We start from the raw sequence: 15,703 nt of genomic DNA on the forward strand, positions 1-15,703 counted from the left end.
TTCATTTATTCATTTTAAATAGGAGTCAAAAGTGGTCCCAAATGCATAAGTATATTAAGTAAGTTTCAATTAACTAATTAAATGTTGACCTGTTTGGTATGGTTTAAGTTATTCTTTTTGTTACTTCCTCTCAAATCCAGCAATCCCCCTCCTGGGCGTATATCTGGAGAAAACCATGGTTCAAAAGGATACATGCATCCCATTGTTCATTGCAGCACTATTTACAATAGTCAAGACATGGAAGCAACCTAAATGTCCATCAGCAGATGAATGGATAAAGAAGATGTGGTACATATATACAAGGAAATATTACTCAGCCATAGACAAAAACAAAATAACGCATTTTGCAGCAACGTGGATGGACCTAGAGATTGTCATACTGAGTGAAGTAAGTCAGAGAGAGAAAGACAAATATCATATGATATTGCTTATATGTGGAATCTAAAAAACATGATACGAATGAACTTATTTACAAAGCAGAAAGAGACTCACAGACTTAGAAAACAAACTTCTGGTTACCAAAGGAGAAAGGTGGGGCTGAGGGATGAATTGGGAGTTTGGGACTGACATATACACACTATCATATTTAAAACAGATAACTAACAAGGACCTACTGTATAGCACAGGAAACTCTGCTCAATATTCTGTAATAACCGAAATAGGGGAAGAATTTGAAAAAGAATAGATACATGTATATTATAACTGAATCACTTTGCTGTACACCTGAAACTAACACATTGTTAATCAGCTATACTAAAATAAAAATTAAAAAAATAAGAAATTCACATTTTGAATGAAAAATAAGTAAGAAAATCTCAACTCAGAAAATCTTCCTTAGAAAATTAATTTAATACTAATGACTAAACATTAAATTATCTGATCAAGTCAATGATATTACTAATATTTCTGAATAATGTGAATAACTTCCACTTGTTCCTATAAAACTTGCTCTTACTTCCATCCGTATACTAGCAAGTGATCTATCCAATTTCTTAGCACCATTCGGCAATTTTTAGGTAGGGACAATTAGCAGAAAGTATACAACTATTGTAGCATATGGATCCCCTAAGCATTTCTTGAACCCATCTGCAAAGATGTTCTTTCCATGTAAATCACACAGGGCTTAGGTCCATATCAAATTTCAGATATTAGTGACTGACCCTATTTAGTATTTCTGCTAAACAAAACTACTTAGCCTTTAGCAACTGGCGTCTGCTATAGATGTCCGTTAAAAAATGCATAAAAATTTTCTAGTGCTGCATTTTACTCAGATTGATTCTGCACATTACCTCTAGCTAGCATGAACATTTCTCATTTAATAATCTATAAGTTTCATGGAAATTTGTTGTTCCATTTATCTGGGAAATCATCATATAACCCTGAAAATCCTTAGGAATAAGATGCTATCGAGTTTCTACACACAGGCTCTGAACATATTCAAGTGCTTTGTGGAAGCCAGTGAGCATGACGTGAGATAACAAAAAGGCAGGGACGATTATGTCTAAGGAAAGTTTATCCTCATAAATTTTAGTGAGAGTCGTGGATGCTAATTAAGTCCAACTCTCAAGGCCAAGTATAGTTGGCCTTCATCAATCCACCTGATTCAGTACAGCTGTTTCCTAAGGAAAACTGGAGGCATGTAATTTGTTCTCACAGGATTTGAATTCTGACTTATTTATTTATGATAGATCTTTGGGTTTAGAGGTTACATAACCACATGTTTATAATACCATTAACTGACCACATAATTTATCTATTACTGACCATACAAATAATTTTTAGGGACTATTTCAATAACAAAAATTTAAAAGACCTTTTAATGATATAAAATGTAAGTCCTCCAAATGCCTTAAATTGGATCATGAAGGAAATGACAAAAATCACATTATTTTGCATTTCTGGCTTTGGAGACAAGCCACACTTTGAGAACACTCAGGAAGAATTAGCGATGCTGATCCTGCCATGAACAACACAATCCAAAGAGCTCTTTCCTGAGATCTTTTAAAGTTCTTTTGCAAAGAGAAGGGGAGGACGGCGAAGAATACTGTTCAGGAGGGGACTTAGCTGAGACAGATGAGAAATCTACTTGAAAGAAAAGTGGGTCCTTCCGCTTTTTGAACTTAGAGTGGAAGTGATGGATAACGCAGGCTTATGGAGGGCCTCATCTGACAAAAAAGATGTTTTGGTTCCTGGATGATGTAAAGTTTCAATAGTAAAAGTAAGATTCCATTATTATTTAAAACTACTCTCTTTCCACGGTTGTAGTTGGATTAAAACCCTAAATGGAGGACTAGAATGCTAAATAGGGCATTTGGCTACTTAAAAAATCAGTAAAGAGGGACACAAGCATAGGTTTAAATGGATTTCCACATTCCAGCAAACTCTTTTTCTTTGCCATCCGGCTGTCCTCTGCGAAAAAACAAAAATTTAGGATTGTTGACTGTGTTTGTTAAAAAAAAAAAAAAAAAAAAAGTAAAATAATAAAATTTAAAAGCATTTTTCCTCAAAGTTTAACAAAAAAAATACTGTCTTTATAGATGTCATCTGTGGAGGTTCCACATAAATTCCAATGCATACAATTCAATATTCAATAGAGCTCAAAATCTAGGACACTTCTTTTCAGAATTGCATTCTGGATCCATTATAACCACAGAGAGAAACTCTTTCTGTTTTTCTTTATTCCTTTCTTCTTCCTTCCCTCCCTCCTCTCTCTCTCTCTTCCCCCACCCACCCCTTTCTCTTTCTCCTCCCTCTCTCCCTCCCTTCCTTCCTTCCTTCCCTCCTCCCCTGCTCTGCCATAACTCTACCATAATTTTTTTAACATCTTTATTGGAGTATAATTACTTTACAATGGTTTCTGCTGTATAACAAAGTGAATCAGCTATACATATACATATATCCCCATATCCCCTCCCTCTTGAGCCTCGCTCCCATGCTATTCCTCCCCTCTCGGTAGACACAAAGCACCGAGCTGAGCTTCCTGTGCTATGCAGCTGTTTCCCATTAGCTATCTATTTAACATTTGGTAGTGTATATATATCCATACCACTCTCTCACTTCGTCCCAGCTTCCCCTTCCCCTTCCCTGTGTCCTCAAGTCCATTCTCTATGTCTGCATCTTTATTCCTGTCCTGCCCCTAGGTTCTTCACAACCAATTTTTTTTTTTTTTTAGATTCCATATATATGTGTTAGCATATGGTATTTGTTTTTCTCTTTCTGATTACTTCACTCTGTATGACAGTCTCTAGGTCCACCCACCTCACTACAAATAACTCAATTTCGTTTCTTTTTATGGCTGAGTAATATTTCATTGTATATATGCGCCACATCTTCTTTAACCATTCATCTGTCGATGGACACCTAGGTTGCTTCCATGTCTTGGCTATTGTAATAGAGCTGCAATGAACATTGTGGTACATGTCTCTTTTTGAATTATGGTTTTCTCAGGGTATGTGCCCAGTAGTGGGATCGCTGGGTCGTATGGTAGTTCTATTTGTAGTTTTCTAAGGAACCTCCATACTGTTCTTCATAGTGGCTGCATCAATTTACATTCCCACCAGCAGTACAAGAGGGTCCCCTTTTCTCCACATCCTCGCCAGCATTCATTGTTTGTAGATTTTTTGAAGATGGCCATTCTGACAGGTGTGAAGTGATACCTCATTGTACTTTTGATTTGCATTTCTCTAAGGATTAGTGATGTTGAGCATCCTTTCATGTTGTTTCCACAGATTGTTGGAAATCTGTATATCTTCTTTGGGAAAATGTCTTTTTAGGTCTTCTGCCCATTTGTGGACTGGGTTGTCTGTTCTTTTCATATCGAGCTGCATGAGCTGCGTGTATAGTCTGGAGATTAATCCTTTGTCAGTTGCTTCATTTGCAAATATTTTCTCCCATTCTGAGGGTTGTCTTTTTATCTTGTTTATGGTTTCCTTTGCTGTGCAAAAGCTTTTAAGTTTCATTAGGTTCCATTTGTTTATCTCTGCTTTTATTTCCATTTCTCTAGGAAGTGATTCAAAAAGGATCTTGCTGTGATTTATGTCAGAGTGTTCTGCCTATGTTTTCCTCTCAGAGTTTTATAGTGTCTGGCCTTACATTTAGGTCCTTAATCCATTTTGAGTTTATTTTTGTGTATGGTGTTAGGGAGTGTTCTAATTTCATTCTTTTATATGTAGCTGTCCAGTTTTCCCAGCACCACTTATTGAAGAGGCTTTCTTTTGTCCATTGTATATTCTTGCCTCCTTTGTCAAAAACAAGGTGACCCTATGTGCGTGGGTTTATCTCTGGGCTTTCTATCCTGTTCCATTGATCGATATTTCTCTTTTTGTGCCAGTACCATACTGTCTTGATTACTGTAACTTTGTAGTATAGTCTGAAATCAGGGAACCTGATTCCTCCAGCTCTGTTTTTCTTTCTCAAGATTGCTTTGGCTATTTGGGGTCTTTTGTGTTTCCATACAAATTGTGAATTTTTTTGTTATAGTTCTGTAAAAAATGCCATTGGTAGTTTGATAGGGATTTCACTGAATCTATAGATTGCTTTGGGTAGTATAGTCATTTTCACAATGATGATTCTTCCAGTCGAAGAGCATGGTATATCTCTCCATCTGTTTGTATCATTTTTAATTTCTTTCATCAGTGTCTTATAGTTTTCAGCATACAGGTCTTTTGTCTCCTTAGGTAAGTTTATTCCTAGGTATTTTATTCTTTTTGTTGCAATGGTAAATGGGAGTGTTTCCTTAATTTCTCTTTCAGATTTTTCATCATTAGTCTACAGGAATGCAACAGATTTCTGTGCATCAATTTTATATCCTGCTACTTTACCAAATTCATTGATTAGCTATAGTAGTTTTCTGGTAGCATCTTTGGGATTCTCTATGTAGAGTATCAGGTCATCTGCAAACAGTGACAGTTTTACTTCTTCTTTTCCAATTTGGATTCCTTTTATTTCTTTTTCTTTTCTGATTACTGTGGCTAAAACTTCAAAAACTATGTTCAATAACAGAGGTGAGAGTGGGCAACCTTGTCTTGTTCCTGATCTTAGTGTAAATGGTTTCAGTTTTTCACCATTGAGAACGATGCTGGCTGTGGGTTTGTCATATATGGCCTTTATTATGTTGAGGTAGGTTCCCTCTATGCCTACGTTCTAGAGAGTTTTTATGATAAATGGGTGTTGAATTTTGTCAAAAGCATTTTCTGTATCTATTGAGATGATCATATGGTTTTTCTCCTTCAATTTGTTAATATGGTGTATCACATTGATTGATTTGTGTATATTGAAGAATCCTTGCATTCCTGGGATAAATCCCACTTGACCATGGTGTATGATCCTTTTAATGTGCTGCTGGATTCTGTTTGGTAGTATTTTGTTGAGGATTTTTGCAACTATGCTCATCAGTGATATTGGTCTGTAGTTTTCTTCTTCTGTGTCATCTTTGTCTGGTTTTGGTATCAGGGTGATGGTGGCCTCATAGAATGAGTTTGGGAGTGTTCCTCCCTCTGCTCTATTTTGGAAGAGTTTGAGAAGGATAGGTGTTAGCTCTTCTCTAAATGTTTGATAGAATTCACCTGTGAATCTAACTGGTCCTGGGATTTTGTTTGCTGGCAGAGTTTTAATCCCAGTTTCAATTTTAGCACTTCTGATTGGTCTGTTTATATTTTCTATTTCTTCCTGGGTTACTCACAGAAGGCTGCCCATTTCTAAGAATTTGTCTGTTCTTACAGGTTGTCCATTTTATTGGCATATAGTTGCTTGTAGTAATCTCTCATGATCCTTTGTATTTCTGCAGTGTCAGTTGTTACTTCTCCTTTTTCATTTCTAATTCTGTTGATTTGAGTCTTCTCCCTGTTTTTCTTGATGAGCATGGCTAGCAGTTTATCAACATTGTTTATCTTCTCAAAGAACCAGCTTTTAGTTTTATTGATCTTAGCTATTGTTTCCTTCATTTCTTTTTCATTTATTTCTGATCTGATCTTTATGATTTCTTTCCTTCTGCTAACTTTGGGGTCTTTTTGTTCTTCTTTCTCTAATTGCTTTAGGTATAAGGTTAGGTTGTTTATTTGAGGTGTTTCTTGCTTCTTGAGGTAGGATTGTATTGCTATAAACTTCCATCTTAGAACTGCTTTTGCTGCATCCTGTAGGTTTTGGGTCATTGTGTTTTCATTCTCATTTGTTTGTAGGTATTTTTTGATTTCCTCTTTGATTTCTTCAGTGATCTCTTGGTTATTTAGTAGTGTATTGTTTAGCCTCCATGTGTTTGTATTTTTTATAGATATTTTCCTGTAATTGATATCTAGTCTCATAGCATTGTGGTCAGAAAAAGTACTTGATATGATTTCAATTTTCTTAAATTTACCAAGGCTTGATTTGTGACCCAAGATATGATCTATCCTGGAGAATGTTCCAAGAGCACTTGAGAAGAAAGTGTATTCTATATTATTTTTGGATGGAATGTCCTATAAATATTAATTAAGTCCATCTAGTTTAATGTATCATTTAAAGCTTGTGTTTCCTTATTTATTTTCATTTTGGGTGATCTGTCCATTGGTGAAAGTGGGGTGTTAAAGTCCCCTACTATGATTGTGTTACTGTTGATTTCCCCTTTTATGGCTGTTAGCATTTGCCTTATATATTGAGGTGTACCTATGTTGGGTGCATAAATATTTACAATTGTTATATCTTCTTCTTGGATTGATCCCTTGATCATTATATAGTGTCCTTCTTTGTCTCTTGTAACAGTCTTTATTTTAAAGTCTATTTTGTCTGATATGAGAATTGCTACTCCAGCTTTCTTTTGATTTCCATTTGCATGGAATATCTTTTTCCATCCCTCACTTTCAGTCTGTATGTGTCCCAGGTCTGAAGTGGGTCTCTTGTAGACAGCATATATATGGGTCTTGTTTTTGTTATCCATTCAGGCAGTCTCTTTCTTTTGGTTGGTGCATTTAATACATTTACATTTAAGGTAGTTATTGATATGTATGTTCCTATTACCATTTTCTTAATTGTTTTTGTTTTGATATTGTAGGTGTTTTCCTTCTCTTGTGTTTCCTGCCTGGAGAATTTCCTTTAGCATTTGTTTTAAAGCTGGTTTGGTGGTGCTGAATTCTCTTAGTCGTTGCTTGTTTGTAAAATTTTACATTTCGCCATTGAATCTGAATGAGATCCTTGCTGGGTAGAGTAATCTTGGTTGTAGGTTTTTCTCTTTCATCACTTTAAATATGTCCTGCCACTACCTTCTACAATATTCTTTCATACTTTTAATTAAATACATTTTGGCTCCTTTTGAAAATTACCCCCTTTCATTCAATGCATGACCGTTCACCACCAAAATTAAAAAGAAGACAAAAAAATGTGTTTCAGATACAAAAGGAAATTCCATAAGAGTAATGGAGACATCACTGGGGTTAATCACATCCTCACCAAGCTGTGACACCACTGAATGGAACAGAATTTATTTAGAGGTTTGTTAAAAAGCTGGTTCAATTACTTCATAGTACAGTCTCATAAATCTAGATATTAGGGACCTATTCTTTCTTTTGACTGATCATCTGATCAGTTTTGCCCACTATCCTTGTGGGCAAAAAGGAAATCAGACCAAATAACCCTCATACTTTGTATTTATGACAGTTGTCACAGCATATTTAGAAAGAGATTAAGAGAGAAAATGGAATTCTGTATAAAATAACCAGGAAGATTACTGTTAGATATCTAGTCAAGTCACATAGATGATTATGACTGGTAGGGACACAGTACTATAATCAAACTCCGCACTGTGGAGGCAGTGAGGCACAGTGGTGAGGAGCATTCTCTGTAGTCCCATGCAGTTTGCTTATTAGCTATATGATCTGAAACAAGTCCCTTACATTCTCTGTGCCTTAGTGTCCCCATCTATAAAGTGGGAATACTAAGACCTCATAGAGTTGTGAAGGCCTCATGAGATGATACATAGGAAGCACCCACAGCTGTGCTGGGCATTCATGTGTCCTCTACACACATTACCTATTGTATGATTGGTATTACATATGAATAGCTGGTTATGTTTCTTTAGTTCAAGGGCAGAGAGATGTAAGAAATACTAGAAATAGAAAGGAATAGAAAAGTCATGTGGTAGAGAGAATCTTTCTGTGGTGATTTCAAGTAAAATATGTCATAAAGAATCAGTCTCAACCCTGGGTCTCACTTTGTTTCTTTTGTTTCTTAATTAGCACCTTGTAAATGAGAACAGATATTTTTTTAAAGAACTGAAACAAAAATGTAGAAACTGTATATTCATGCTGAATAACATATAGAGTAGTGTAGCAGCATTTCTGTACCTTTCATTTAAGTATAAGAACACATTTTATGATTAAATCTTTTCTTTGGCAAATCCTAGTTAGCTCATAAAGATTCTAACTTAGCTTTTTGACATTCAGATATTTTAGTATTTGCGGGTTCAAATGATTTGATGAAGCTGGTACCTAAAAAGTCTAAAAAACTTCATATGATGTCCTAAACTAGAACTGTAATCCACATATTCAACAACGATGATGATAGCTACCATTAACCAAGAGCCTATAGCATACAAGACACTGTTCTTTGCTCTTTACACAAAATATTTTATTCAGTCTTCTCAACAAACTTATGACCTGGGTACTATTTTTAACTTAGAAGGTAAGGAAGTTTTGGCACTGAGAAACTAAGGAATTGACCAAGATTACATGGATGTAAGTGACAGAGCAGGGATTTGAAACAGAGTGACATTCCCGAAGCATGCATTTCCCAGTCCTCCCCAAATAGTGTTCTACATACTATGCATACTTCTTCCCTGAGTGCCATGCTTGTTTAAGTTGACTGAGGGAAATCAAACAATCTGTTATAAGACAGTAGGCTGCTAGCCTTCGCTACTGATGGATTCCCTTCATTTATTGCACCTCTGGCCAAGAAAGCTGCAGCAGAGGCATCAGTCATTATGATTGTAAAGATAGTGATGCCTGGGGCAGAAGTAATTTCTTTTTGAAGTAAGAATCTTCCTTGCATATTCATTATACACATTTACACATTAGTCTCAGCATAACTCAAATAGGGACATTCCCCTGCTTGGTGGCCTTTCTTGTAGCTACCCAGGGTTCTTTCCTAAATTGAAGGAAGGCCTCCATGCACCAGCTTTGGAATTGCCGTGGCTAATTGTCTAGATTTTTGTATTCAAGCAAACACCAGGACTAACATCCTAAAACAGAACATCATAACCTTTGTTGGCTGGTTCCCCTGGAAATGATTAATGGAGACATGACTAAATACACTCATTGACTATAAAAGCAAATTAGGGGAAAAAATGGCCATTGGGCAGGGATACCAGTGAACCTCCAGGGCAACCTGCTTTATGACTTGCTAGGAAAGGGTATTGATGCCACTGCTCAAACATTCAAGGATGATTTAGAGAATCACCTCATGGTAGTTTTATCATGTTGTAAATGTAGTTTTATAAAGTACCCACAGAAGAATCTCTCTTTTATCCTTCTCAATGTGCTTTTAATATATGATTTGGTGCCTCCCTTAACCCTTTTTGAGATGAGGACAAACAAATGACAGGCACATATATATACCGATTATATCTATTGAGATATATAATTATATTTCTGGCGACCTGTAAGAGATACAAGCATACTGAGGAATGTTGCTAGAATGTTGCTAGATTATGTTGTTGCTACTACTTCTTCTAGCTGGAGCAATTTTCAAAATATAAAACAGATACAGAAACCATATGGCTATATTTATATTGAATGCAGCCATTGGGTTTTGGTGTAGAAGATTGGCATGTTTATTTTTTAAAGTTGAGAAATTAATGAAATAAAATGAAACCCTCCTCTTACAGTCAAAAGAAACACACTTCAAAAAGAAAACATATTGCTGCACATTACTTTTTATGACATTTTACAAATTTGGGTGTAGAAAATTTAATTTAGGACATGTTACTGTGGTTGATACAAGATTTAAGCTTAAGTCTCTCATCTGTAAAGTTGAAATGATAATTGTGAAGAATAAATGAGAGGATATAAGTTAATATGTGGTAGAGTGTAAACAACTTAATAGATGCTGAACTAATATTATTTATTGTGTTTCTGGATTAATATGACTCTTTCTAGAAAGGTGCTATCATTAATAAATTTTACTGAAATAAATGAACATCAGTGGGAGAAGAATTAATTGAGTCTCTCTCTAAATTATTAAGGACAAACATTTCAAATAGAAAAATGATTTAGAGACAACCTGGAAACAATTGGAATAATGTGGTCATCTGTATCAGAAAGGGTAAATAAATGGTCTAAAGGAGAAAGGAAAATATAATAAATGACAATAAGACTGGATTTCAATATATATAGCTTTTGTTATATTATGTTGGATTAGCTGATATAAGATAGGCTCACTCAATTTGTACAGCATAAATGCAGCAGAATAGCACACATATTAAATGACAAAATTAGGGCAAAAATATATCTTGACAGCCACTGTGGTGTGCTCAATCCAACAAGATAGAATTTAAGTGAATGGACTATAGACAGTGATTTTAAGCAAACTTGTTTTGAATGAACTCACTTTAAGTGAAATGTCCAGCTGGAATAAATATACCACCTTACATTTAAACTCACTGTTTGACATCATTAATAGTAGGACAGATCAATCTGGTATATCAGCTACAATGGGTTGGACAAGAAATACAAAATAGCTTAAAAGGGAAAAACTGTCTTGCCTATCAATACATCCCAGAGTAGGACGGCTTTCAATCTGATTAATTCTGTGGTTGACTACCATGAAGAATCAATGTTCCTGCTACATACGCACAAAATGAAATTCTACTCTGTAGTAAAAAAACAAGTTACTGTTTTATGTGATAACGTAGATGAACCTCACATACATTATGTGAAGTGAAAAAAGAGTCAGAAGCTATATACTGTATGATTCTGTTTATATGACACTCTGAAAAGAAAAACTATGACAGGAATAAAAAAAATAGTGGTTACCGAGGGCCAGGAGTGTAGGGAGGTGACTGACTACAAAGTGTCTTGAGAGAACACTTTGGGATGATGAGACTATATCTTGACTGTGGTGTTGTTATATGAATATACACATTTGTTAAAATTCATAAGTTTTTGTGCCTATATTTTTACTGTATTTAAATTGTACCCCAATAAATTTTAAAACCAGCAAAAAGAACTACTTTGTCATCTTGTGTGTGTCTGCCTGTCCTCTGGCTAATTTATCTCATGCTTGCAAGAAGGCTGCCATATTCTCAGGCATCACAGACAGGTAAGACAATATTCAGTGGAAGAGAAACTATTATTTTATATGCTCTCTTTTTACTTGTAGGAAAAAGTATTTCAAAAAAACAGTATTTCAGAATCCTCTCTTCCTACCTTACAGACTTTCCAACACATCTCATGGACTAGACCTGGGTCACACATCCATTACTTAATTCTGGTAAGGAAAACTAATTATCATAATTGACATGGGTTCAGGATTTACCCATGAGTTTGGAATAGAGGAAACTTCCTTAAAGCTAGACACCTGAACACATTAGAAATTCACTTAATGTAAAATTTAAAGATAAACCATGGTTGTGGTGAACATATAGTAGTGTACAATTAACAGTGTCTGATCAATTGGCTAGCAACCTTGTGATTTTATGCAATGATAAACTTTGAAACAGGTCAACAGGAATGAGATAAGAACAAAACCAAACAAACAAAGAAACTAACCAACCAAAAAAGTCAAAAGCTAATACTTGGCTTTACTTGCATACTTACTTACATACTCTAATACTTACATCTATGAGTAGATATATCTTTCTGTAACTAGGAATATAACACCTCTCTATGTAATATTCTTGAGGAAAGTTTCTTGATGAAGGATAGATTTGGAAACTCTGCCATATGAGGAACTACTACAGGAAATAGCATGTACAAGACACATTAGATTCAATTTTTATGTTGTCAAAGACTAGAGGAAAAAAACCATAAGCAGAGAGTACAGTACAATGTAAGGGAGACATTTCAAATATTAGTGTTATCCTCAGATTTCTAATGGTGGTGAGTTATTCATCACTGAAAATATTCAAGGCTGACCTAGATGATGCCTGTAGGTAGTAGGAGAATATTCTAGTATCAGATGGATAGTTGGATTGGACATTTTAAGATTCTTTGCAATACTGAGATGATGCTAAAGTTTTTTCTTAAATATACAAGGAAATATATATATGTGTGTAACTGTGTATGTAAGATACTTATATATATTGCATACGGCTGAAAAAGAATTTGCTGACTTAAAAACAAGAAGGGAATACATACTAAAATAAAAATGTATTATATGAGGTAGTAAGATTATGAATCATTTAAGGAAATCTGGATAAGTGAAAAATTTCAGCTCAGTGTAATACTGGGGAGTTCCTGATCTGAGTGGGCTCCATTCACAATGAAACTCCAACCAAACCAAACATCTTTGGAATGTACCTTTATGCTGACAACAGATCTCTGGGGCTATCCTGATCCATACCTCAGAATTTTGAAGTCCTCTCTATTTATGTATTTTTAGAAAATACAAAGTTCAGGGCACTCACTGAGATTGAGATTTTTATGAATGTTTATAGATTGTAGAAAAGCTTATCCATAAAAGGGAGAAAATAAAATGCTTGAGAACGATTTCCTCTGTGATTATGTGTAGTGTTGATTCCTCATTGAAGTATTACTATTGCTATTATTACTATTCTTATTTCACCTAATGCAGTCTCTTATTTCTTTACCAGTTAGTGGAAGCTGGAAGGTCAAGATTAGAAATCATGATCTACCATTGACAGAGCCCAATGAAGAGCTTTCCATTTCATAAGTTATTATTATTTTGCTAATCATGGAAAAATGATGCTAACTTGAAATAATTCAAATGTAGCAGATAAATTAAAGCAATTGCCTAGCTATCAACACCTAAGTAAAAACACAGTCTAACCTAAAGTCTACAGTATAAAGGATCACTTAATAACACAGGTGTGCCTGGGCTATTTTTAGCTGCCTACAAAACTCAAAGTTAAATAGCAAAGAACTTGTGTGTAAAGCCCTTTTTTTCCACAGTCTATTTTCATCTATTAACCTTTACCTCACATTAAGTGAATTTTGTTCTCAGGTTATTTAAGAGCTCCCCTTATCTTACATACAACTTTAGAAATGCACCCTGACTTGAGAGGGTTGCCGGGTGGATGCGTTGCGCCGGGAAAACAGAAAACAATAACAGTAAAACCTTAATTAGGGGAGACTGCTATAAGAACTCAAATGCAAGGAAAGGAACAATAATTGGAAAACAAAAAAGAAGGAGCATAATAATCTGGTTATATTTTCAGACATACACTCAATACCCAGATTCTATAAAGCTCTATGTTAGGTACTTTATGGTCACAGGATGATGTATAAAACCATTTCATTTTCTACCCCACTGAGTTCAAGATTGTTATAAAGAGAAAAAGTAACCCTTATGGTATGGATTTTCTCTAATGTTAATGCTAAGTTAAATTATTTTCCACTGGTTGTGGAATTCTTACACTTTTTATAACATTTTCAGAAAGAGGTTACACTTCTTCTGGGGGTCTAAACAAGAATGAGCAGACAGACTCCAGTCACCAGCATTTCCTACCAGATGAAGGCCTACTTTACTTCATTGGTCAGGTTAAAAGCGTGAGTTAGTTTGTTTCTAAAAGGAGAAAATCGGCTATTTATTCAGTCACTAAAATGGAGACTGAAGGCTTTTGTAACACTTCCAGTGCAGATGTATAGAACAGTTTTATGAACCTTAAATGATAAATGCTAGTCAATTTCAATAGCTTTATACACTTAGCCAATCTAATTTCTCACACCCCTCCCCCAACATCAAATAGCCTTTGTGTCTTCTTCACTCATGACATGCTTTTCACTTCTGTGCTTTTTGTCTATTCTACTTCTCCAACCTGAAAATTTCTCTCCCTTCTCCTCAACATGTATTCAGACCCAGCTTAATCTTCACAGCCAAATAAAATCCTTGCCTCGTACATGGAGACATACTGCAGCAAACTGCACAGGTGTTTCTCTCTCTCTCTTTTCCTCATGCTTATCTGAGAGGAGTAGTGTTCAGTGCTACTGTTTTGTTTCCTCCAGCTCAATGGTTATCAACCCTGTCTTCACATTAGATTTGTTAGAGGTGCTTAAAAAAAAAGTGATACTTGGGACCCACCCCCAGGAAAACAGAATCAGAATCTCTGAGGATAAAACTTGGGCATTGCTGTTTTCAAAAATCTTTCCAGGTGATTTTGATGTGTACTGAAAATTGAGAAACCAGTTCTTTTAGAATAGGTTTAAGCTAAAGCAGTTTGTTGCCCATAAAGGCTGTAATTTAAGACATTGTTTTTCTGTTTATTTTTATGCCAAACGTGTGACACAGATCACGTACAACCTATTTTGGATTCATAAATTCAGATGTCAAAGATCAATCAGGCCCTGAATGGTGAATTGGTTTCACTTCACACACTAGCTCCAATCAAGTGATAGTTACTTCTTGCAAATCATGTTGAGAAGGCTTCTAAGCACTCTCTGGGTTCTGCAGGAAAAGGTGTGATCATCCTAGCTTACTGGCCACATGGGTGGAGAAACAGGGAAGACTCAGCTACATGCATATATTTTTTATCCCTGACTAGAAGATATCCCTCATTACATGGAAGAATAAACTGAGGTCCACGTGGATTAAACTTGCCCAAAAGAGCCCGCATGTCTGGAAAAATTGAAGTTGAACTTAAGTCCAATCTCCAGCCTCCCCAACGAATGAAGTTTTAGAGTTCACCTGGCTTGATTATAAACTCCTTTGTGTTCTAGCCCATCCCTAGTTGCCCTATGCGCTCTGGTGTTCTTGGCACCTCAGTTCTCAGCACTTCTGGCCTCACAGCCTTTTTGTTTCCTCCACAGTGCATAGAACATCCACAAACAAAACTCATTTGGCCTGACCGATAAACAGTTCTTCTCGCTTGTGTTTATAGCTTTCAAGAATGCTACTGGCACAGAAAAAGCCCAACATTACAAGATATCAGAGTGAAATGAAGGCTGTGCTTGGAATCATCTAAATCCAAGAAGGCTCCCCCATAAGAGTTCATCTTGGAGAACACTGGCTCCATCTACCAGCTCACGAGCTTTTCTCTCTCTGTCTCCCTCTTCACCCATGTGACACACTCAGGCATGCAAACACATGCCACAAGCCTTCAGAATTTCTAGTTTCATTCTGCAGAGTCACAGTAACCAGGAGAAGTAACAGAAACTAACTCTTTACAAATCCAACCTATAATAGAAAAAAAGCCTATATGAACTATCCAATTTATATGAATAGGAAAGCAAGTTTTTTTTTATCACTGTCTGGTTAAATATGAATTAGAGTATATTAGTGGCTGCCCTCCACCCAACCCAACTCCTTCATTTTCAGTGTCCTTAATTTCAACTGCCTTTGATGGTACTGAACGGAAAAGTCCCCTTGTCGCCAGTGGTTAAGAGTTATTATTAACAAGATTACCAAGGAAAAACTTACATGTCTGGGCTTCTGCTCCTAAGAAATGTCCTTTGAGGGTGGTAAGATTGTTCAATTTAGTTTTCCAGTTCTGTTGTCTTCAGAAAAGTTTCCTGAAAAAAATAAGCCAACTGCTGTTCTCACTTTCTATAAATTATTGACAACA

The 15,703-nt window shown here is 35.7% G+C and overlaps 1 long non-coding RNA gene across 1 annotated transcript in view; it reads right to left on the minus strand.

The window, feature by feature from the left end:
- LOC141276015 (uncharacterized) overlaps window positions 1-15,703 on the minus strand; it is a 1,017,885-nt gene that overhangs the window by 157,772 nt on the left and 844,410 nt on the right. Inside the window, exon 13 of the long non-coding RNA XR_012324788.1 lies at window positions 15,559-15,650. This is a non-coding gene — a long non-coding RNA (uncharacterized lncRNA). The remainder of the gene's footprint in view (window positions 1-15,558; window positions 15,651-15,703) is intronic.

The sequence above is a fragment of the Tursiops truncatus genome, chromosome 12 (assembly GCF_011762595.2).
Source record: "Tursiops truncatus isolate mTurTru1 chromosome 12, mTurTru1.mat.Y, whole genome shotgun sequence".
Classification (NCBI taxonomy): Eukaryota; Metazoa; Chordata; class Mammalia; order Artiodactyla; family Delphinidae; genus Tursiops; species Tursiops truncatus.